Source organism: Podarcis erhardii, assembly GCF_964252035.2.
Source record: "Podarcis erhardii genome assembly, chromosome: 6".
In the NCBI taxonomy this organism is placed as follows: Eukaryota; Metazoa; Chordata; class Lepidosauria; order Squamata; family Lacertidae; genus Podarcis; species Podarcis erhardii.
In genome coordinates this window covers 63,449,735-63,473,867 of record NC_138510.1, presented here as the reverse complement: position 1 = coordinate 63,473,867, position 24,133 = coordinate 63,449,735, and the positions used below count along the sequence as shown (strand labels likewise).

The window sequence follows — 24,133 nt, the reverse complement described above, 5'->3', positions numbered from 1 at the left end:
TAGAGCGGAGCACTCTAGGTAGCTCTGAATAATACTTCAAAATGACAACTCCAAGAAAGGATAACTGCATGCCATTATCTGCTGGTGGTGCATTGTGATAGAGAAGCATTAGCCCCAACCAGCTGAGTGCTACTTTGTGTAACTACAGCATGTGCCAGACTGGCCTTTCAAAAACGTCTCCCCTTGGGAATTATATATATATATTAAAAACAGGAATTCAAGTTACCCGCTGAAGTTCAGCCTTTCGGGGAAGAAAGCAACATGGACTAGACAGGCTGTGCGCTTGCAGAGCTTAATCACGTTTAACTTCTATGGAGAGCTCAGGGGCTACTACTGCACTTAACTACAGAAGACAAATTTGGGCCTCAAGTTTCTCTACTCCAACAAAATCTGGGCTTTGGAGCAAGTTATAATCTAAATATGGCAAGTCAAGGCAGAAAGGCTTAGATAGGGACCCAAAGATGGGGTGTAAACGTAAGGAACAAAATGTGTGTATGTATCTAGAGCGTTGTGTCTTTACTACAGCACTTCCCATGGCAGAAGAGAGTTTTAAAGCAGCACAGCAGCTTCTCTGTGCAGTGTTGAAAAAATGCAGCTGTGAAACCAGGAAATAAGCTATATGCCGCTCCACATATAAATATCATTCCCTTATTTGGATATTGATCCTACTTCTTACTATACCGATTATTATGATGATGGCTCAGTTCAGAGGCAACATTAAGCTGTGGTTAAGCAGGAGTGAGCACTCCCTTCCCTCTCATCCCCTGATGTTTGGTGCCAGATCTGGTGTCAGCACCTGGCATGGCGAGGCGAATTCTGGAGGAGCCCATGAGCCCAGAGAGCTCACTGCAGCTGATGCTGGCCTCCTTTTAATTAAAGAAAAACGCAAACATAATTATGGCCTGGCACTATAACTAGAAGTACTAACATGTACTATGTTGGGGGGAGAGCCCACAGACACCGGACGTAATTAGGACGGCAGCAGTGGCTTCAGCTGCTTTGTTCAGTGCTTCTCTTCACAGATTCAGGCTGAAGTAGTGCCTAGCAAGCTGGAGCCGTGTAGCTTTCAGCTGGAGCTGTCCACTCTGCTGTCCACTGCTGTCTGTCACCTTCACTCCCTTATAAGCATGCAACATGTGGGTATGTGTTAACGTTAGGGAACAAATGTAGGCGGCTGCTTTACATTAAGTCACACCAGTTTAGTACCCAACTCGATATTTTGTACACAAAATAGCAGTGGTTCTTCGGGGTTTCAGACAGGGGAAATTCGCAACGCTACCTGGAGAGGCCGGGAAGCTGATGTTCTACCACTGAGCCACATGTATTTGGGTAACCCACCAGAGAGGGCACTTTGCCCAGGGCCCCCTCAAACCGGGTGCCAGCCCCATCTGGCCTGGCTGAGAGGAGAGCAGAAGTATAAACTATTAGGTTCCAACTAACTGGAGTTTGTCCTTCTCGGATCTAGTGACAAACTCTAGTTCACTAAAAAATATGAAGCAGGTGCTTCCGATCTCCTCCTTGCAGCCTTGCTGGAGGAAAAGGAAGGGACGACAGCATAAGCCCAAGCATCAGGGTGCTACCAGTGGCTCCCAGCTGGTTGCCCAGGAAAGTATAAAGACAAGGAAAAGTTTCTTACAGTACTTTTTTATTTCAATCTTTAAAGAGAGAGGCTATAGAACCCAGCCTCTTGGATAGTGGCGTTGGCCCGAGTGAATCTCCACCCCCTCGTCTCTCCCACTTCCTCATTTGTCATCCTCATCACCTCCTCTGTGGGTGCTGCTGAGTGCCCTCTGTCTTTGAGCTCTTTGTTCTCCTACTTTTAAGGCTCACCGGGTTCTGGGAGATGGGAGGGCCTGGAATGCTTTCAAATGACAACGTGTCAGCCAGGTGTTGCTCTGGACCTCCCATGATTTCCCAGCTTTTCCCCTCATCTGCCTCTGAGCTGCAACTGTAAATCTACACTGTCTTCTTCTTCCTCCTTCCTGGAAGGGTCAGGATGGAGAGGGGGTCTCCACCATTCCTCCTCTGCCCAGTCCCTGACACCAAAGCTCATTCACCTAATTCGGTGCCACGGTTTAACATTATGCCCAAACTGAATGTCAGGAGCACTGCCAGGATTGAGGGGCACCCAGGTGGGGCACCTTAAGTGGGGTCTCCATACCATCATGGCCATTCTCACAAAAGAAGAAACCCTGTTTTCCCAAAACCACTTGGTTTTTCTGAATGTTTAGTTTGGTTCCAAGGCAGCTAACTCCTGAAAGCTGCTGAATGAAGCCCTGGATGGTCACTGAGAGAGCAGGATGCTGGATGGGACAGGCCTTTGGTCTGATCCAGAAGGACTCTTATGTCCTCAGCTGCGGGGGGCGGGGGGGGGGGCGGAATGCAATCAGTTCTGTAGCTCCAGTTAGGGAGGTTATTCTCCTGTTTTCTACCATGTGGAAGAAAGAAAGCAGCAAGGGTCATACCTCTGACTTGCTTCAAAATCTAGTAGGGGAACAAAGGATATTGGGAGACCTGGAACTGAAAATGATATGTTTCTTTTATTAGTTTTCAGATAGGGGATTCACAATACTGACTTCTTGCAATATACTGCAGGGTGTTGTTGTTTTTCATGGGGGAGCTATTTTTTCCGTGAGTCTTAACCCAGGTAGTGGTTTATACCCGCCAATGAAGGGAATTTAAATAGAGTATCACATGCTGGAGAGTCTGCAGAAACGAGGAATTATGTATCAATATCAAGGAAGCTACATTATTACTTTTTTTAAAAAAAAAAAAGCAGTAAGATTTAATCTTGCAGTTCTCCATTTAACTGTGAAGACTTAATTTCTAGATATAACCATGCTCTGATAATATTTTCATAATTACAAACTAATAAATAAAAATCATCCAGAAGGAATAATAACAATTTCTTGATGAGCTAACCACACGGTGCTTGGAAGAGAAGAGTAATAAATAGATTCTCTTATCATTACCTCTGCTGCAGTCCATGACTCAACACTGCTACTGGCATTATATCCCAGAATAGTCATGCTTCTTTTTGCACCAAATAAGAAATTAACTATGCTGGACTTTTCAGCAAACTCATTTTTGTGTGTGAATTGACAGGAAGGACCCTGTTTTAAAAGACAGAGGGGCTATTTTTGAATGTTTCTATTAAGCACATAACATGGTTTAAAGGATTGAATTAAGTCACTCATTAATTGTTTCAAAACATTAGTATCTGCATAGTGTTTTTTTAATTTAAGTAGTTTCTTTCCACTGCATGTCTCAAAGCTTCTTACAGAACAATAGAATACATATATGTTGCAATCTTTCCTCACAGGGGAGCTGCACCACCCCCTTGATCATTTTTGACTGCCCTTTTTGAACCTTTTCCAGATCTACGATATCCCTTTTGAGGCAAGGCAATATAGATTTGTACAGTGGCATTATGACATTGAAAATAAAACTGTCAGTCTCTTTCCCTGTGATCTCTAGCACGACATTCACCTTTTTCACTGATCAACATCTTCAGCATCTTGGCTATGCATGCACACCTCTGTGCTCCTGCTCAGCCACTGCCAGTTCAGACATCAGGAGCACATTTGTGTGCATCACTTCATACTTCCTTAAGCTGAATTGCATTTCCCTTTTTACTGCCCATTCACTCAGTTTGGAGAAACCTTTTGGGACCTCTTTGCAATCCACCCTTAATAATCTGACATCAAAAGCAAACCTAGCTACCGCTCACCCTTAATTATAGATCATTTATAGAAAGTACTACAACTCTCCTTTCTGATACGTATGGCTCCACTTCCCATATCTCTCCAATGGCAGAACTATCAATTTATTCCTGCTCTGCTTCCTGTTTCTTAATCATTACTGATCTACAAGAGGACCTCACTTCTTATTCCATGATTACTAAGCTTATGCAAGAGTCTTCAGCCAGTATGCTTCCTGATGCTCTCAGAAAACTCTATAAACAGTTGGTGAGACAGGGTTTACCCTTGCAGAAACTTCCTTCTAACTCACTGATTCTCCCCCTTAAATTGTAACCAGCTAAAATGTGTAGTTCCAGCTTTAGTATAGATTAATAATTTTAAAGCCAACATAGACCTAGCCAACCTTTGAGGGGCATTTCCAATATTTGTGTTCTCTTGTCGATTATCTGAGAAAGCAGGCTCCACAGGGATATGTCATACAACTGTCAAAAGAAATATTTTATCTAAAAATGTCTTACCTGGATATGTAATAATCTTTTGTGTGTGTGTGTGTGTGTGTGTGTGTGTGGAAATGATTCTGTCGCAGCACAGGGAATACAGCGAGTCCAGAAACAGCTAGGTGACAGATACTGCCCAGAAATTTGTGTCAGACTAAAAAATTTTGTAGACATTAGTAGTAAATCTTCAGAAGGAACACCCAACTTCTGAACTAGAAAAATGCCATGTCTTATATTGAGTATTGGTGTTGGGAAAATCACATTTCCTGAGCTACACAATTCTGTATTGTATGGAGAGGGCACTTTGGATACAGTTTTCTTTCCACAACTCCATAAAACAATTTACCACAGCATTGAACTACAGCAGTAGCTTTCCTTACATTTCTATATCACCACCACTTCTTAGCGGAGAAAAATTGCCAGCCAGCTCCACGGGAACAGATTTTCATAAGAGGCACATCATCCACAGAGACAAAATGTTTTTCAGTTTGATAGGAAACCACTGAAGAAGATGGAGAACAAGTGGACAATGCAACCTGAGTGCTGGACAGACTATTCAGCATGATGCATACATAATTATGCATGTATATTTCTACTAGAGTGTATGGGGTGTGAGGGGAGGGGTAGTACCTCTGCTGGGGGACACCTTGTGCTCCTTCTGGGACAGTTTGTCCACCTTTGGTCCCAACCCTGCACTCAGCTCCCACCTGTGGCTCCTAGAAGCTGTCTGCATGCGATAGAACCCACACCCCAGGAAATGGCTTCGACTGGCCAGCTAAACCAGGTTAGGGTAGCTGATGGATCTCAAACCCTTGGTGAGTTAGGGACTTCCCCTGCATATGAAGACAGCCTCCAGTGGCTTTTAGTGGACAAGAGGGTTGCCATATGTCCTCTTTTTCCAGGACACATCCTCTTTTCCATGCTTATGTAAAATAATAGCAGTCATAACAATCCATAGTTAAAAGTAGAAGTCAGCAAATGTGTTCTCTTTTTTGCTCTCCAAAATATGGCAACCCTAAAGAACGCTGTTTCTGCATATGCTGTAAAGGGAAGTGAGGGGCAGGTGGGGCTTGTCAACCTGGGAAGGTGCCCATCTAGGAGAAAAAAAACTCTGATCCTATCCCTCTTCTGCCTTGTAGCTAGACTCATTCATTAGAAAGGCTTTAGAAGTAGACCCCGAGGAACAATCTGTACCCACTGCCTTACAGGACATTTTTGGGAAAAGATAAAGCTAAGGCGTAAACTCTTCACAAATCCAGAGTGGAGCTCCTGAGATGGTTGGATGGTGCCTTGTACACCTCCTTCCAGCAACTCTTGGTGCCAAACATATTGCCCTGCTTTACTTTCGACCACATCAGTGAGGCCAAGGGAGGATATTGTTGTCTGGGCAGCCCTGGACCTCCATACACGCTGCCCAGACTTGTGCCTTGGAGAGGTCACTTCAGTGCTGCTAATACAATACAGTAAACAGCAGGTCCCAGTCTCTGTCGCCACACCGGGCACTGTGATTCTCCAACAGTTTGACTTCACCTCTGGAGGGATACTCCATTGTCTACCAAGGCAGATGGATACCAACAACAATATTTGTACTAATAAAGTACTAATAAAGTTATAAAAAAACCAAGCATCTGGAAGCAAGCAATGCTCAAAACTTAAACTGGGAACAGGAACGGACATGATCAGATAGATAGATAGATAGATAGATAGTATTTATACCAGGGGTAAGCAACCTAAGGCCTGGGGGCCGGATGCAGCCCAATCACCTTCTCAACGCCCGTGGACGGTCCGGGAATCAGCGTGTTTTTACATGACTATTATGTGTCCTTTTAATTAAAATGAATAACTGGGTTACCGGTATTTGTGGGGCCTGCTTGGTGTTTTTAAATGAGTAGAATGTGTCCTTTTATTTAAAATGCATCTCTGGGTTATTTGTGGGGCATAGGAATTCATTCATCCCCTCCCCCACCAATATATATTTCCCCAGCCATTCTGGGTGGCTCCCAACAGAATATTAGAACACTATAAAACACCAAACATTGAAAACTTCCCTAAATAAGGGTGCCTTCAGATGTCTTTTAAAAGTCTGAGAGTTGTTTGTTTCCTTGACATCTGATAGGAGGGCATTCCACAGGGTGGGTGCCACTACTGAGAAGGCCCTCTGCCTAGGTCTTATTCCCCCATGTTTCTGCCTTGCCTGTCCCTGGCTCTTAGATACAGCATAGTCCCTCTACACTTCATACACAAACAACCATAAACTCTGGCTGCTTTACTTGCCTGCTTCCTACTCAAGAGCAAATTTATGAATCTTTATAGTGGGCAATTGCAACCAATGGGAAATTGATGTTTTCCAAAGACTAATTACAACATAAAGTATACTTAGAAGGTCTGTATTTACAGATAAAAATGGACCTTATCATTCTAAAATAAGTGAAATTAAATCTATCACTTTTTACTCTATTGTTTTTCAACATTACTGCCTGTCGCGAGGCAGCTTTGGAAAAGGAATATATTCCTGTTCTTTCTTCTCCCACCCCTAATAATCTATTTGCAGTCTTTGGAGAGGAGCTGCCCACATGTTAATTCTCCATCCTCATTGCCTTTTTCAACACTTCCCAAATTAGCATCATCTCTTGTATTAATTAACAGGCTGTTTCTCCTCATCGTTCACATCATTAATAAACAAGCTAAATTAAAGCAAACAGGAAAACTACTTTAATCAACCCACACATCTTCAGAATTTCAGTAGAATATCCGATATATTTCCGTTTGTTTCTTCCTGCACAATTTTTATATGCAAGCTAAGTAAAACTTGGAAGCAAAATTTTACCCAAACAAATTTTCCTCTTGATTGGAAAGCTACAGTCAGTGGAGAGCAATTATAGCAAATTTGCCAACAAAGAATTGTCTGAGGCTCAGACAATAACGATCTCACTCAGAGAAGCGGTGGAAGTTTTGAAGTGGTGCCCGGAGCCACTTTTGGAATATGAACCGCTGGAAGCCTTGCTCTAGAGGAGGCAGAGGTACTATTAATTGAGAGTTGTTCCATTCCAGGAAATATTCGGCCCGTTTTGGATAGGCCTGCACATCCTTTAAAAGTCAGGTTCCCAATTTAGGGTGCTCCAGTGGTGCTTGTCACTGTAGCTGACTTGTACAAGTTTGTATATTAAGAGATATTTGGTAAAATGTTATGCGCCTTACAGAGGTAAGGAGTGAGTGCGAGGAGGGATAGAATGTTGGGGTGTGCTGTGCTGATTGGCTGAGGGTAAGGGCGTACACATGAGGGAAGCGAGAAGGGGAAGGGTGGCTGGTGTTGCTGCTGAAGCGTAGGGGAATAGGGCAGGGTTAGGACTTACATTAGGAATAGAGTTCTAAGCTCATGTTAATTACGATGCACAAACACCGTATCCAAGCACTGTTACTGAAAACAAACTGTATAAGCACATGCTATATTCAGCTGTTGCTACAATAATAAAGACTCGTTCATTCAAACTACATCTCATATTTTGGCCAAGCTATCAAGGCTGTGGGAAAACCATGGCTTTAACTACATGGTTTTCCCAGTAGTATGTATGGAAGTGAGAGCTGGACCATAAAGAAGGCTGATCGTCAAAGAATTGATGCTTTTGAATTATGGTGCTGGAGGAGACTCTTGAGAGTCCCATGGACTGCAAGAAGATCAAACGTATCCATTCTTAAGGAAATCAGCCCTGAGTGCTCACTGGAAGGACAGATCCTGAAGCTGAGGCTCCAATACTTTGGCCACCTCATGAGAAGAGAAGACCAGTGGCGTAGTGTGGGTTGTCAGCACCCGGGGCAAGGCAAGTAATTTGCGCCCCCTAACCCGTGGATTTGTGCTCCCTAACCCGTGGATTTGCGCCCCCTAACCCTACCCCTAACCCTAACCCCCAGATGTTGCGCCCGGTGCGGCCGGCCCCCCCTGCACCTCCCACGCTACGCCACTGGAGAAGACTCCCTGGAAAAGACCCTGATGTTGGGAAAGATTGAGGGCACAAGAAGAAGGGGACGACAGAGGATGAGATGGTTGGACAGTGTTCTCGAAGCTACAAACATGAGTCTGACCAAACTGCGGGAGGCAGTGGAAGACAGGAGTGCCTGGCGTGCTCTGGTCCATGGGGTCACGAAGCGTCAGACACGACTAAACGACTAAACAACAACAACATCAAAGCTGTGACAAAGTCAGGCAGAAATATTAGGTCTATATTGTGGCAGCAGAAAACCAGTAGTTAGGAGATTGCTTGAGGTATTGGATGCCCAGAGTGTGAAGAGGTGTTGTGTGAATCTGAACTTACGATACAGTCCATCTCTGTAGACCATGGCATGTGTATAAGATTGACAATAAGCCTGATATGACAGTAGATCCTTCACGATGAGCTTTAGTGACCTTCGAACAAGCCTGATTCCAGCCCTCTGCTGAAAGGCATTCAGGAATATCCCCGAGTTCCCACACATTTGACTTACAAGATGCAACACATACAATTTTTATTCAACTTAGAGTAAGCCAACTGAAATTAAAGGACCAGAGTTCATTATTTTAAATGGGCTTACTTTGAGTAGGACTAAAATTTGATACAAGCCTTTGAGCTGCAATCATTGTGATTTTCTGTGTGCAGAGTTACATCTGAAGAGAATTTGGAAACACTAATTGGTCCATAACACAACTATCAGAATACTTATTGGCAACATTCAACTGAACAGTTGTGCAAGCACTTTTGGCTACACAACCAAAATGCCCTCCCTCTCCTCTTGTGAGCCTCTATAAACCTGCTCCAAAGGGTGGGGGAAACCTACAGCAGATTTAAGGGGTGGCACAGAGAGGGGAGAGGAAGTTCCATTCTACAGCCAAAAGTGTTTGTGCTTGTGGAACAGTATAGTGGGAAAGAGCCCAGAATGTTTCAAGAGCTGACTTTACCTGTGTGCCTCATCCCATTTACTTTGCTTCTACTCCACATTTCACCCATGAGAGGCAGGGTCCTTTCCTCTACGGGTGCCAAGAGACTGGCACATGCAGCCAAAGGATGTTTGCCCAGCCACTGATGGCAAGCAGCCCAGCCTTTTCTTATTAAGCAGGCTTTTAAATGTATTGCTTGTGAATCTTGATCTTTTAAACTATCATTTTAAATTTTACAATGTGACGAAGTAAATCATAAATAATACTGCATTTTATAATGGGTTTTTTGGTGTTCTAAATGTATTTTTGGGCCAACTTGAGTACTATTGTTACTGTTATTAGAAAGGTAGGATAGAAATGCAGTGGTACCTCAGGTTAAGTACTTAATTCGTTCCGGAGGTCCGTACTTAACCTGAAACTGTTCTTAACCTGAAGCACCATATTAGCTAATGGGGCCTCCTGCTGCCGCTGCACCATCGCTGCACAATTTCTGTTCTCATCCTGAAGCAAAGTTCTTAACCTGAAGCACTATTTCTGGGTTAGCAGAGTCTGTAACCTGAAGCGTATGTAACCTGAAGTGTATGTAACCCGAGGTACCACTGTGTTTGAAAATAAATAAAATAATCTACATACAATTAAGTTACCAAACGTTATCTAAAAATGCACTGTTGGTAGCCTTGAAGGTGAAGATAATTGCCTTTGAACTGCTGGAAAAATCTGAGCTTCCCTGCTGCCATAGACCTTTGCTCAGCGATCCACCAGGCAGCACAATCAAACTGACATTGGGCCCCAGGCTTATTTCCTTTGCCCAGTTCTCCTAAAGAGCTACTTTATGTGGCTGACGTCAACTACATCATATTTTTAAAGAAGAGATGTGAAATTAACATGCACAAAGTATTTCTGCAGAAAATCTAGTTTAGGGTCCACAGGCATCTTCATTTCTTCTGGAAGGCCATATCATATTCTCTGCTTGATTATCTATCAGGCTTGTTGCAAAATGGTTCCGCTTTCTTCAGAGAGTGCTTTTAGCTGTATTTGCAAGTATATTTGCTCAGTGAAAAATTAAAGGTTTCTTGTCCAGAGTAGTAATCCATGTGAGACTTATTGGCTCTGCAAGCCAATAAGCCTCTTGATCCCACAGGATTTCTGCACCAACACAGACATGTACCAGAGTCCTATCAGCAGAATAAGAGCACTTGTTCCCTATCAGCAGAATAAGAGCACTTGTTTTCCTTTCCTTTGCACAAACCATAATCCAAACTCCAGTGATTTTCCCGCTGTGCTACAGCAGTCCTGGTAACTTCCTGTGATATATCATCACAAGAGGAATATTAAGGCTGTGTACCAGGTATTCTGTATGGATACAACACTGTGACCCAGCTTTATGTAAGAGACAGGGATTTAGATAGCAAATGGGATGAGAACTACATATTATTGGTATCATGTGAGATATCCACTTTTCAACAGAAAATGTTGTATGCAGCTATTACGGGAATCTCAGGGTCAGAGAGTGGAACTTAGCCCAGTAAGCTGCCAACATAGACTACGCGATTTGCATGAGCAAAACAGGAAGGGCTTTTCCCCCCAGGGGGAACTGACTCAGTTCCAGCACCTCTCAGATGGGTTCTGGAACCCCTCAGTTGAGTTCCAGCACTTCTCAGGCGGGTGCCATTGCCATTCTAAGGGAAAAAGGGAGGCATTCACGGTGAGTTCTGACACCTATTTTTGTAGAAAAATTGCAATGAATCAAGATAAGGGTGTGCAACATCAGCCCATGCAATTGGCAGGCCAAATGAAGCCTCAAGATTGGGCAATCCTCATACAAAATGCTGTAAGACTGGCCTATTTCATGTTTGAAAACTAAGGTTAGGAACTTGAAGGAGAAAGCCCCGTTACAGGGTCCTCCAGCATATAAGTCTATTTAATTTTCCCAGTAATGTCTGGGATTTTAAATGCAGAATTTAAATGCAAGGGAAATTCTGAAAGGCACAGTTTTGTCCTGGATCTTAAAGGTAAAGGGACCCCTGACCGCTAGGTCCAGTCGTGGCCGACTCTGGGGTTGCGGCGCTCATCTCGCTTTATTGGCCGAGGGAGCCGGCGTACAGCTTCCGGGTCATGTGGCCGCAGGACTAAGCCGCTTCTGGCAAACCAGAGCAGCGCATGGAAACGCCGTTTACCTTTACCTTCCCGCTGGAGCGGTACCTATTTATCTACTTGCACTTTGACGTGCTTTGACGTCCTGGAACTTAGGCAAGTCAATTGAAAAATCGTGGTTTTTGGCATTATTATTTTTTTTAAAAAAGCTTAGTTTTGGTGGTCTCCTCAAAAGAAGCTCTATTTTGTGCCCCCCCCCAAAAAAAGCTCAACAAATTTTGGGGTGTCCTGGTTTTTACTTTTTGAAATATGGCAATCCTAACAGAATGGGCACCTTTTGTGGAGACACAGTGCAGCACCATAGTGACTGTTTGCCCTGCCTCTGTTTCTGTATTTTGGGAGCATGAATGATGGGAAGAAAACAGAAAGCCTCTGAAGGGCACTGCAGTGTGAGGGAACAGAAGAGCCACAGGCATTTGAATGACATGAGCATGTGCTGGTAGTGGAGAAAGCGCTCCAGTGACTCAAAAGTGAGGAGCACAGGATGGTCCGCACCTTCTGAAGCGCAATACAGGAGTTTTACTTGGTGTTACAGTGCCTCTCTTAACCTTCACAAAATAGGAAGAAGGGCATGAAGCAAAATGTACAGGGGAAGAATCCGATACCTTAAGGCATAATACCATACCCATGCAGACTGTGATGTTGTCTATCTCACAGAATCAAATTATGCTATAAACAATGCCACGTTGTTGTTGTTGTTGTTGTTGTTGTTGTTGTTGTTGTTGTTCATCATACTGTACACATGCCCCCCAACATTTATCCGATGAAAAAGGGTGTCCTATTCCTAATAATAATAATAATAATAATAATAATTTTACTATTTATACCCTGCCATTCTGACTGGGTTGCCCCAGCCACTCTGGGTGGCTTCCAACATATATAAAACACAATAAAACATTAAACATTTTAAAAAAACTTCCCTATACAGGGCTGCCTTCAGTTGGCTTGGAGGTCCAATAACTCCATACCTTCCAACATTTGTTTGATAAAAATAGGGACATCCTACCATACCCCCCAATATTTATTCAATGAAAATTGGGATGTCCTCAGGAAAAGTGGTACATTCTGGGATCTAAACAGAAACTGTAATCTGGGACTGTCCCTGAAAAATAGGGACACTTGGAAGGTCTGCTGTACAAACTACAAACTTTAAGACATATAAGACGAATTAACGTTTGCATTACTTTTTCCCCCTTCAATGCAGACATTCAGCTGCCTGCAAAGCTCTAAATGGTTTATTTGGGGAACGTTGCTCCTTTTTAATAATGCACACTCCTAACACACTAATGCCTTTTGTATCATTACTAATTAACGCAGGTAATTTCAGTACTTTAAATCAGTAAAAAGCTACATATAATCTGTAAAGATATTAGTGTAGTGCAAATAATGCTAACAACAACAACAACAAAATCCCTTTCATGTAGAGAAAATTCCCTAGTATGTATATTAGCAAGCAAAAGCATCTATTTCAGCTGCTTATTTTACTCATTCTTTAAAAAAAAATTCCACAGCTTTAAATGAATTAATTACAGTTAAACTAGATCATTCTTGTTTTTACCCCCTCTCCCCACCCCAAAAAACCTATAAATATGACATAAGCAGATTAATACTGAACACAATGGGTTGTTGGGAGGCAACAGTGGCATTTTCGTTTTTTAAAAACCCTCCTACAATTGAAGCATCTTACTTGTGTAAATCCTTATACACATTTACAAATTCATCATCTTTCAAGGCTGAAAGATACAGATAAGCAAAGCTCTGTCATTTTACATCTTTCTACATCTGCATTCTGCACTTGCCTTTTTAAAAGGCATTTCTCCACATCCTACCTAACGAAATGTTTTGTTTTTAAAAGTGAAAAGAATTAATGTGGGAAATGAAACAAGCTAGAATGAGAAGAGACAATCCCTAACTTTTCCTGAGCAGTGGATTATGGAATCAGTGCATTTTTGTTCCATTTATGTGCAAGTTTACTAGGCGTCTTGGACTGGTTTGAAACCTCCCAATGACGTCAATGGGCCAGAGAAATTAGAGCTAAGCTAGACAGCTGCACTGCACTGAATCTACTGAGACTTTATTCTTTTCTCTCATGGTGACACCAGAGACAGATATTATCAATCAGGCGCTCCTGGCTCAACACCAAAGCAGCAGTGTTTCAGCATTCTGAACCTTGCAACTGCAGCAATTAGAATAGCACAGAGCATCTTAGAAATATTATTGCCCAGCATGATTATTAATAATCCAAATAAAACATAAGGTTTCATATATAACTGCAGAGCCATTAAGTATGAAATCTGCTTACTGATCTGTAACATCCTTTTAAGGGGGGAAATCCCAGTAGTAAAAACTGGGAAATCACATTAAAAGGTTTTCATTTACTTCCCTTAAAAGTTTTCTTTCTTTTCTGCAGTGAGGAATTATAAAACCAGCACAGCAGATGAAGCAGTAACATCTCTTTCATAATCTAAAGTAACCTGATTTCCCTCTCTCTCTCTCTCTCTCTCTCTCTCTCTCTGGTTCAGTAATACATATCAATTATTCTAGTCTCCCTTGACTATTAAATATAACCAATAGACCTATATATAGAGACAAATATTTTCCCCTCCAGAACACTTCAGTTATTTCTTTATGGCCTACTCTAACTTATATTGATTTTACAATATTCTCAGCTTTAGTACAGATTTCTTTCCAACAAATGCTGCACTGCCTAAAAAGAGTCAGCAATGGAGGCATGGAGACCGTCACTGCCTTGGTGAGGAAAACTTCATGTTTCAGTGAAGAAATTGACACCTGTCTACAGCCATTGACAGCGTAGAAGGAATTTAACCCCCAAGGTACCCCACAGTGGTAGGCAACCTCCAAAGAGAAATGGGATTATTCCTTTGGGTTGTCCCTCTTTGGAGTGCTTTGAGAGTGTGCCAAGCTTCCCACCCCCTGCCTTGGATTGCCCCTGGTCAGGGGGGTAGGGGGGTTGCCTCTGGAGGGGAGTGAGCTCCCTTGTGAGCCTCAGGGCTGTCTTAAGCATATGCGGCGCCGGGGTGCAAAGATCCGCCCGGCACCCCCCCCAGGTTGCCCAGTCCCAGGTGCACAGGAAAGCAGAGCCAGCCGACCACCTCAGCATCTCACGGGCTCGGTCACCCCCAAACTTGTGGCGCAGAGCCACCCACAGCAGAAGAGCCCGCCGTGGTGCTCCAACCAATGGGTGGGTTCTTCCCCAGACTCAACTTTCGAGCCCCGGACTTGGCCTGGCACCCCTGAGAGCCCAGCGCCCGGGTGCCTTGCAGCCCTGGCACCTATGGGTAAGACAGCCCTGGTGAGCCTACAGTGAGAGGGCAGCCATAGGTGGTTCGCTGGTAGCGGAGCAGGTTATCTCATTCACCAGAACTGTAGTAAGTGTAAGCCATGTTTTGTGTTTTTCTATTCTTGTTCTGATGCTATGGTTAAATACATGCACACACATTTTGAGTGTATAACTCTTCCTGGACTGTGATTTGTTTATTAATGTGGCAACCTGCATGTTCTTCTCGTTTTCTTCTTATTGGGTTGAGTAGGCTGGCCAAGTACGTTTCTGGAAGGCATAAAAGGCTAGAACTGGGTAGGGCACTTCCATTCAGACCGTAATGGACACAGGCAGGCATGGTAGTGAAGACTAGGCATGCCATTATGGGGAAAGAATAACTGGTCATTAGGGCACCATTCCTTTTCTGGTCCTCTCTCTAGGGAGCCTAGAAGGCACATTGGCAATCCCTTGGCAGAGGTGGCGACACTATGTGGATTGGGCCCTCATAAAAGAGGACACATGCATGCAATTTGCATATGCTTTGTATCATTTGTAAAATGTGTATTCCCTTTTGCAGATTGAGTGGAGGACATAAAAATAAACCCCATATTAAAAAGCGTGACAGACAGAACAGGGACAGATGAAATTTCCCCCATAATTGTATTTTCATACTGGAAAAGGCTACCCTGTTGAATTTTTGCCTTTGACACAGCTGTTAAAGGCACAAAAAACTTGGCTGTCCCCCATGCCAACTCTAAACCAAAGCCTAGGCTGTATCAACTTAGTGGGAGTAAGTCCCATTAAAAGCAAAGAGACTTAATTCTGAGTAGACATTTATACCGTTGTACCTTAAGTTAACTATAGAGTGGTAACTCAGGTTACATACGCTTCAGGTTACAGACTCCGCTAACCTAGAAATATTACCTCGGGTTAAGAACTTTGTTTCAGGATGAGAACAGAAATTGTACTCCGGCGGTGCGGCGGCAGCAGGAGGCCCCATTATCTAAAGTGGTGCTTCAGGTTAAGAACAGTTTCAGGTTAAGAACGGACCTCCGGAACGGAACAAATTATGTACTTAACCCGAGGTACTACTGTACAGTGAATTATTAATGGATGCTTGGTACAGTATTTAGCTCCTGCACAGCAAGAGACATGCCTAAGTCTATTTGCAAAGTTTTCACACTTGCCAATTGAGGGAATGGGATTCCCTCTCTGCACCTAATGTGTTGCAGAAAATACCATCTAGGTACCTGATTTCAGCCCAACCTACCACATGAAAGATGAAAATAGGGAAGGGAAACCATAGAGTTTTCAAGAACTAGAAAATGAGACAGAAGCAGGAAAAGTGCATTAAAAAGGGAGGGATAAACAGTAACTCATTAGGATTACATTAGGCTTTAAATTTCGAGGCAAAGTGGCATGGAAGAGTATGTTTAAACCTCTTCCCTGTTGGCCAGTTCATACCATAATTCTTCGCAACCAGGCTTTTTGCATGGAGGGAAAAATATGGCTATCTGTATCTCTTTTCAGTTGAAAGAAAAATTGATCAGCAGGCAAAGTGTTAAGTTGCATTTTTTTTCTCCTCTCCCTTCCCGAGTTTGTTTGCAGAAACTTCCAGCTTCCAAGTGTGGTGACAAAAAGAAAAAAGCTAAGATAAAAGGTACATATAGGTAAGTGTAACATGTTGTTTGTCCCTGAACCTCACCCCAGGTTCATTTTCTACTCCAAAGCCTTTCAACTGCAGATTGGATTTGGTACTAGGGGAAAATATATGCTCTCTCATGCGCATCTTACATTTGTGGCCACATGTGATGAGTTACAAAGAAGATAATTTGTGTGGAGCAACTATGATGAGAATGCTCACCCACCTTCCTAATTCTACTACTTTCCTAAACTAAGGAAATGAGTGTGGAGACGGCTGATAAAGAGTCAAGTTAATCAGTTTTGGGTCAAGCACTCTTCATTTAATCTGCATTGTGATTTGTGTGCCAGTTGCAGAAAGGCAGGGCAGAAAGGAGAGTTCTGCAGACAGAGCATTATGCATGCCAGGGAACTATGCTCAGTTATGATAATCACCAGAGCTAGAAATACAGACGTACAGTCCTCAGGAAGTGGAACTATTGAACAAAGCTTCCAACAGGGTTATGGGCAGACATGGCATTTGCCAGTGGCTCAGTGCCAGATTTACGTATAGGCTAAACAAGCTATAGCTTTGGGCCCCACTCTCTTGGAGGTCCCAAAAAAATTTAAAGAAAAAAAAACCTGGATGTACATTTCCAAAATATAAGATAAAAAACAAATGAAATAAAACCTACATACAGCAACAGTGTTTTGTGCTGTGTAGGTGCCTATGATGTAAGTAATGGGTTCCGCCTGCTCCCTAAAATATCACTGGTTTGCTCATTTCTATATATAGGGTGCCTACATTCTGCATGGACTGGTTGCATGGCAACCTGTGCAAATGGCTCTAGATACCCATTAGGTCCATAAATCGCCATATATCATATATTCCACACAAAAAACAATGGCAATTTGTTGTTGACAAAGGACATATACAGGGCCCCATTATAGCTTAGGGCCTCATCAAACCTAAATCCGGCCCTGAGGTGGCTTATAGTTTTAAGAAATTTTAAAGTGCTGATAGCATAGGCAGAAGCAGATGGACTGCTGTTTAAGACATTGCCTTCAGTTGCCTCTTCCTAGTAATCAGAGGGTATGGTTGCTAACATCACAGATGCAGTTTTATATACACTTTCAGGAATCTGGCACCTGGGACTCATGATCATGAAGACTTTAAACCACATCACATCAGGAACGCCCCGTGAAGTATGCTTTTAGATTTAAGCATGTGCACACATACTCAGATTTTCTTTATGGATTAGATTATAAATCCATATTTCATCTGCTGCTTGTGGGCTATGTTCTGTTAAGCTTGCAGCTGGAAGCTGGTCCTACAGTTCACAGTGAGTAATTGCATATAAGCTATTGATGGCCATAGGGAAAGACTGCTGAAGGTTACTGTGCTAGCAAAGCTGTGATGATCTGATGTGTTTTCCAGTTCAGTCACAGTGAAATAGGCTTCACAATCATTATAGCACAAAGCCAGGCATCGCAAGTCCCATTCTTAACTCATTAAACCCAGCACTCAGTAGAAATCAATTGGAATTTCTGCTGAAGGAATACTGGGATACAAAAGAGGAAGAGACATGTAATCACTAGGATAGTGAAGTTTGCCAAATAACCTTTTTTTGTAAACAGCTTCCTGAATTGATTATATATAGAATACACACACATTCCCAATTATGTGAATATAAACTGCCTGTATTTATGTTCTAAATCTCGCACATTTGCAAACAAGGTCCATATTTAATATAGTCCCATATAAGACATTATTTAACTAGAAAAATGTGACATCCATGAAGATACCATGAGATGGACCAGAAATTTAAAATGTATTACATAAAAAATGAAAACCTACAAGATAGGAAGGGGGAAAACCAATGTCTCAATGTCAGATTTTTTTAGCAGTGATGAGTGGGATAAAAATAGAAGCATGTTAATGAAATCTGCAGAATTAATCAAAATGGTAAGCAATAGTTATATATATAGGATAAACCTCATGACCCAACGCTTTGCGTACACTGCATTCCCGAAACGACTTTATACTATATTTTACCATCTGCCATGGATGCTTCAGCTGAGATTCCTGCATTGCAGGGGGTTGAGCTAGATGACCCTGAGGGTCCCTTCCAACTTCACAATTCTATGATTCTATGAAGACAATAGAAAGGGTAATGTAACCAACATCTTATTAGGATGGTAAAAACACACACAATCCCTATATTAAAAAAAGGTCTGTGAGCAGGAAGAAGAAGCACTGAAGCACAATGCTTTATTACCACCCCCCCCCCAATTGCTTCATCTCATGGAATTTTATTAATCAAAACTACAGTTAAACAATGCATTCTTTGTCTTTAGTTGACTGCAGTTTCTTGAGTATGTGAAAATATTTGTCTTTCCCATTTTCCATTGTGCTTACAGTCTCCTGCTATCTCTCTCTTAAATAGGAAATTTGAGAGAGTAGGAGACCAATTATAGCTTCCTTTAATGCTGAAATTTAAGAATTAATAATGTGCTAGTTCCAGCACATTCGGAGATGGAGTATTATGCTTTAAAAAAATATGATTTAACTCCAGCATCAATAGCTGAATTTTATTCATGAGAAGTCAGAATGACTGCAATGTGAAAGTCTGCATTAGGGACCTGAGATCTCCTGCTCCTGGTCTGTCACAAATTTCCTATTAAACCACACCTTCCATTGCCAAACACCCCCACTTCACTGCCTGATATATACAATAAAGCTAATGTGACCATCCATTTTTGCCTGTAGTATCCTTTGGATTTGTAATGTTCATTAATGGGAAAGAGATTGGAGTTACTGAAATTCCTTTTAAGCCTGCTAAAACATCCCATCCACTGAATATGCTAGAGACAGGCTTCTAGCACCACAGAGGCTCAGTCTTCACTGCAGACCTTACTCCTGTGTAATCGAAGACACAGGCAAAGCAATCTAACCATCCAGTGCGAACACTGGCAGGTTGTTGGCACAACCTTCTATTTATTAGGTAAAGGGTAAAGGGACCCCTGACTATTAGGGTCCAGTCGTGGCCGACTCTGGGGTTGCGGCGCTCATCTCGCTTTATTGGCCGAGGGAGCCGGCGTACAACTTCCAGGTCATGTGGCCAGCATGACTAAGCCGCTTCTGGTGAACCAGAGCAGAGCACGGAAACGCCGTTTACCTTCCCGCTGGAGCGGTACCTATTTATCTACTTGCACTTTGACATGCTTTCGAACTACTAGGTTGGCAAGAGCAGGGACCGAGAAACGGGAGCTCACCCCGTCACGGGGATTCGAACCGCCGACCTTCTGATGGTTCTGTGGTTTAACCCACAGTGCCACCCGCATCCCTTCTATTTATTACATCCACATATATTACTGTACACTCCTCAGCCACTCACCCCGAGATACAGGCAAATGGCTCTTTAATCCACACTCCCCCAGTGCGAAAAACATAGGCTTGATGGAGTTCTCCTTTATGAACCTGAACAGCTATGCTCATACCCTCCTCCTTACCAAGCCAAGACTAGAGAAAAATACCTAAGAGGATGAGAGAGGAATTATTAGAGAGGCTGTGTTGCATTTTACTGATGAGGAAGGGGCTATTTGCCTGTGAGGTAGTGGGTCATGCCAGTCCTACAGCCCCTTCAATCTGTGTTTGGATTTTTTAAAGTATTATTTCCAAAACACAACAACAGAAAGCAAAATAAACAGAGTTGCATTATGTATTGCTGATACAGGGCAATTCATTTAACATTATTTTTGGAAATGTTCTGCATACTGCATTTGTCTTTACTTAGCCTCTCAGTGCAGTTCAAAATATGCTTCCTTTTAAAAATTAGTTGCCAGCCAGGGCCACAGAAACCATATCAGAATATATGAACACACAAAAGCTCCTCTACAAACAAATCACATAAACAAAGCTTTTGGGCAGGCAGGGCAAAGTGATGGTGTTTGCTCAGATCAGAAATTTATAGTGAGATAATGCAACGGAGAGCTACCCAGTTTTAGGACGTCCGCAGCACGGCTCTGGTTAGACTCAGTTCCATCATTACCTTCATTTCTCCTCCTCCTTCTCCCCTCATGTAATTACAGCTATGAGTCAACAGTGCAAAGTGATGGGAGCTTGAAGGTTGTGCAAAAAGTACTGGTTGCCTATATCTGTTAGGAGGGCAGAGGTTTAGAAATAGAACTGAGGGGAAGAGGGCCCTGGTGGAGACTGGGGGGGGGGAGTTTTTGTGTGGGCAGAGGTGGGTGGCTCAGAGACAGAGACTTGGAGTCAGAGAATGAGGGTTTGCATAGGCCTGGTGGAGAATGGGGGGCAGGAACTGGTAAATTAGAGTTTTTTGCACAGGCAGAGGCAGGTCAGTCAGAGAGAGGGGGTTCTGGTTCCCTCCCGTTTGGTGGAGAACTTTGAAGTCATTTCTGCACCAGGTAAAGTAATTTTCAGCCCCCCAATTCTCCCCTGACCTGTCCTTTATTTTGCCCAGCCAAAGGTGGCAACCTTACCTGCCCTATGCTCCTTAAGGTAGCTTCCTGCTTCCAGTTGCTAGTGTAGCAGAGAACAAGTCCCATCACCAATGTTAAATTAAGATTCAAATGCTGGTCTGGTTGCCTTCTACTGTGTATGTGGATGGGGGCCATGTTACCATCTTGCTCTGGATGGCTGTACTAAGTAGCATACCATTAATGAAGACGCATCACCTAATGAATGCATCACCTAAAGAGGGCACAGCTTAGCATGTTAATTTAGATGCATAAATGCAAATATAGAAATAGTTATTATAATTTAAATAGAAATAGTCAGTCTCACCACAGGGGAGAATACTGACCAGGTGGCATGTGTGCAGCCTCCTGATTCAGGTGCTAACTGCTGATGGGGAACTTCAAGGCCCCTATTTCTAACTTCTTCTGGTCCTTTATCTTGAAACCACACTTGGACTGGACAGCCCTTGAAATACAGGCCATGTTCAAATAGAGAACTGCCCTCTGACAGCTTTTCAAATACAGGACTTTCCTCTGTAAAGCCACACTAGTACTCAGGCTAGCTGAAATAACTAGGTAGAGGAGGTTCCTTCCTAATTTTTTCAAGTACACAAACATTTGGACCACCCTTCACCTCTTCTTGGACAGTATAAAATGTCACTCTATGAGGTTCTTTGCACTTGGTTCCATGAAGGCACAGTTCTTGACTAACTGCTTAAAAGGGGGGGGGGAAGCATTGTTACTTGGACCTGCATTCTGGCCAACAGCCTTGCTGTAATACTTAACAGATTGGAAGTTATTCAAAGCAATTAATATGCCTGCTTCCCGGCATCAGTAACACAGCCTGAAGTTTTAAGAACCAGCTATGATTTAGGGTGGAGGAGGAAATAGATTAAGCCTTCAAACTTTGCCTGCATAGGTATTCCATTAATATTATTTGTTACCTTTACACCTACACTGTCTTGAAAGTTCAATGCAACTGACAACAGCATATCCACATTTAATTAATCCTCAAAACAATTCCTGGTGGTAGGTCTGCATTATTTCCATATTGCACATTGGGAACTGAACAAAGAACCATCAGTTTACTCAAGGCCACTTGATGAGTGGATAGCTGATGAATGGAATTTGAACTTGTGATGTTGCCAAAATTCACTATATCAGCCTTCTGAATATAAATGGTAAGAATTGTGCTGCGTGAGATGTACTTTCTGTTTGGTTTTCGAAGCCCAATTACAAGTTTATCTTGGGGGCAAGGGGAGGGTTCACCCCATTACTTATTTCAATCCAGATTCAATTTTGGCTATCTAAACCTAGATTTAGTTCAGGCCCCATTATTCATATGATTTGCAGAATCTGACAAGACAAAACATTAACACTTAAAGCAAAATTTCTATTTAAAACTTCATAAATCCAAATGACAGTGCTTCAGTTATTTAAACAACAACAAGAAGAAGAGCTTAATAAGCTTTCATGAGAAATGACAGCTTTTGGTAATATTTAAAACGTCCAATCACTTCAGAAACTGTTGATTGAAATATTTTGAGCCTAATTTAAAAATTGCACATGTCTCAAGCAGATAAAAAAGCATAGGACTTTATGTAGTGGCATTCCTTCTGCTCAAACACAACATAAACTATAATACATGATTATATATTACATTTTCAGGGTCCGAAACCTGCTGATCTTCCAGTTACACTCCTCGTAGACTGATAATAATGCTGGACACAAAGTTAAAACTATTGGGGTGAGTACTGACTACAAGAGACTGCCTGATTTGGGTCAAAATCTGAAAGTCTGAAGCTTTGTATCTACCCAGTCACTATTATGGGGAAATCAATAAATAAATATAACTTTTTTTTTATTTGACAGAATTAGGTGAAATTTGCAACTTAGCAGCTTCTGTGGTGTGCGATATATGTTACTCTATGCAGAATGTTTCTCTGCTATTGTAGATTTAGTCTTTGCATAATCCGGAAGCAGCACTTGTGAGTCAGGAGATAATGTTTTGTGTGATATGTAATAATCACACCACACTGGCTTATAAACTGTTGTAAATATTAACAGGGTACTCTGTAGTACGGAATTAGATCAACACTATTATGTGCAAATGCTCCCACTGCCCAGTGCCTCCTTTATGCTAGAGCAGGCTGGAGTATTTCCTGAACATTTAAGCTTCTTGTGGCTCAAGAGGATTCATTCTGAGCAATCTAAAGCAAACCTTTTAACTCACCCCCAATGTGTTTGCACTGTGTGGAAAGTCAAAGGACTCTACAACATCTTCTGTAATCCTCTCATGCGTATGTTAGCCATGTCTCTCAATTCCCCAATATCCTATTTTAGGAAAGTACAGGTCTGTATCCAATGCTAATCTTTGTCAGAGTAGACCCATTCAAATTAATGGATATAACAAAATTAGGTCCACTGATTTCACTGGGTCTATTCTGAGTAGGACTGGCAATAGATACAACCTACAGAGCAGCCCGATAAACAAAATTAGGATGTACCTCAGCAGAACTCTGAATGGATGAGAAGAATTATTGTCAAAAACTTATTATTTATGCCACAGGAAAAGATTAAAGTAGCAAAAACAAAAACTCGGGGGCCCTGTTAATTAAACTTTCATCACAGTGAGACCATGCCATTGTGCCACACTTTTTTGCAGATCCAGTGTCAATGTCAGATATATTTTAAGGGATGAGAATCTTTGGAGGCAGAGGTTGTTAGAACTGGTAAGAATATGTGTGGTGGTATGGTCAAACCATGTAAACTTGAAAGTGTCCAGTTCAAATTTCACATCAGACATGAATGAATTATGTGGCCATAAGCTAGCCACTATCTTTTAGTCCCACTACTAGGAGGAACTGCCCCAAATTGCAGTTTTATACTAATGTAAGACTACTATCTGTATATCAACATAAAACAAAAAAAAAACACCCCACCCTTTAATTCAAGAATTCACAAATGTATTATATCTAAGAGGATGTATTTTTTGGAAACACCATTCTACCTCCAATTGCATTACAATGGCTGAATTCAAACAGCATTAATAAACATCTGCATAAAAAAAAAGCAGTCTGTATTTTAATATTGGCAAAGGAAACTGTATTGATAATACTATGTCGAAAATGCAACACTTAAAATGTTAAACTGAAATTAAAAGCTACATGTTCACAGTCTATATCAATTCAAGTCGTTTCATTTGTTGTGCAGTCCTTGTAAACAAGACACATCCACTTAACTAGAACTTTATCCATAGGATCGGTAGTTCATGTCTATTTACAGCCATGTCCTGCAATCCTGTCAACAACTTTTAAGGCAAATTTTGCTATCACACCACAAAGAGAGCATTGTACCAAAATTGAAGAGTGCTGATGCAATGAACCACAAAACACCAGCGACATTTATGAATATAATCACAAAATTTTCTTATCTTTCTTCCTGCCTTGCTGTATATTCTAATGCATGTTTATATAACACAATTGTGGGT

General features: G+C 42.1%; 1 protein-coding gene and 1 long non-coding RNA gene across 3 annotated transcripts in view; one reads left to right on the top strand and one right to left on the bottom strand.

Moving 5' to 3' along the window:
- The window catches only part of PDE4B (phosphodiesterase 4B), a 246,738-nt gene that overhangs the window by 77,560 nt on the left and 145,045 nt on the right, over positions 1-24,133 (bottom strand). The gene's annotated exons all lie outside the window — the stretch shown is intronic.
- Positions 16,137-17,444, top strand: LOC309344684. Its single transcript, XR_014157849.1, has 2 exons — positions 16,137-16,211; positions 17,300-17,444. It is a non-coding gene; the product is annotated as an uncharacterized lncRNA (long non-coding RNA).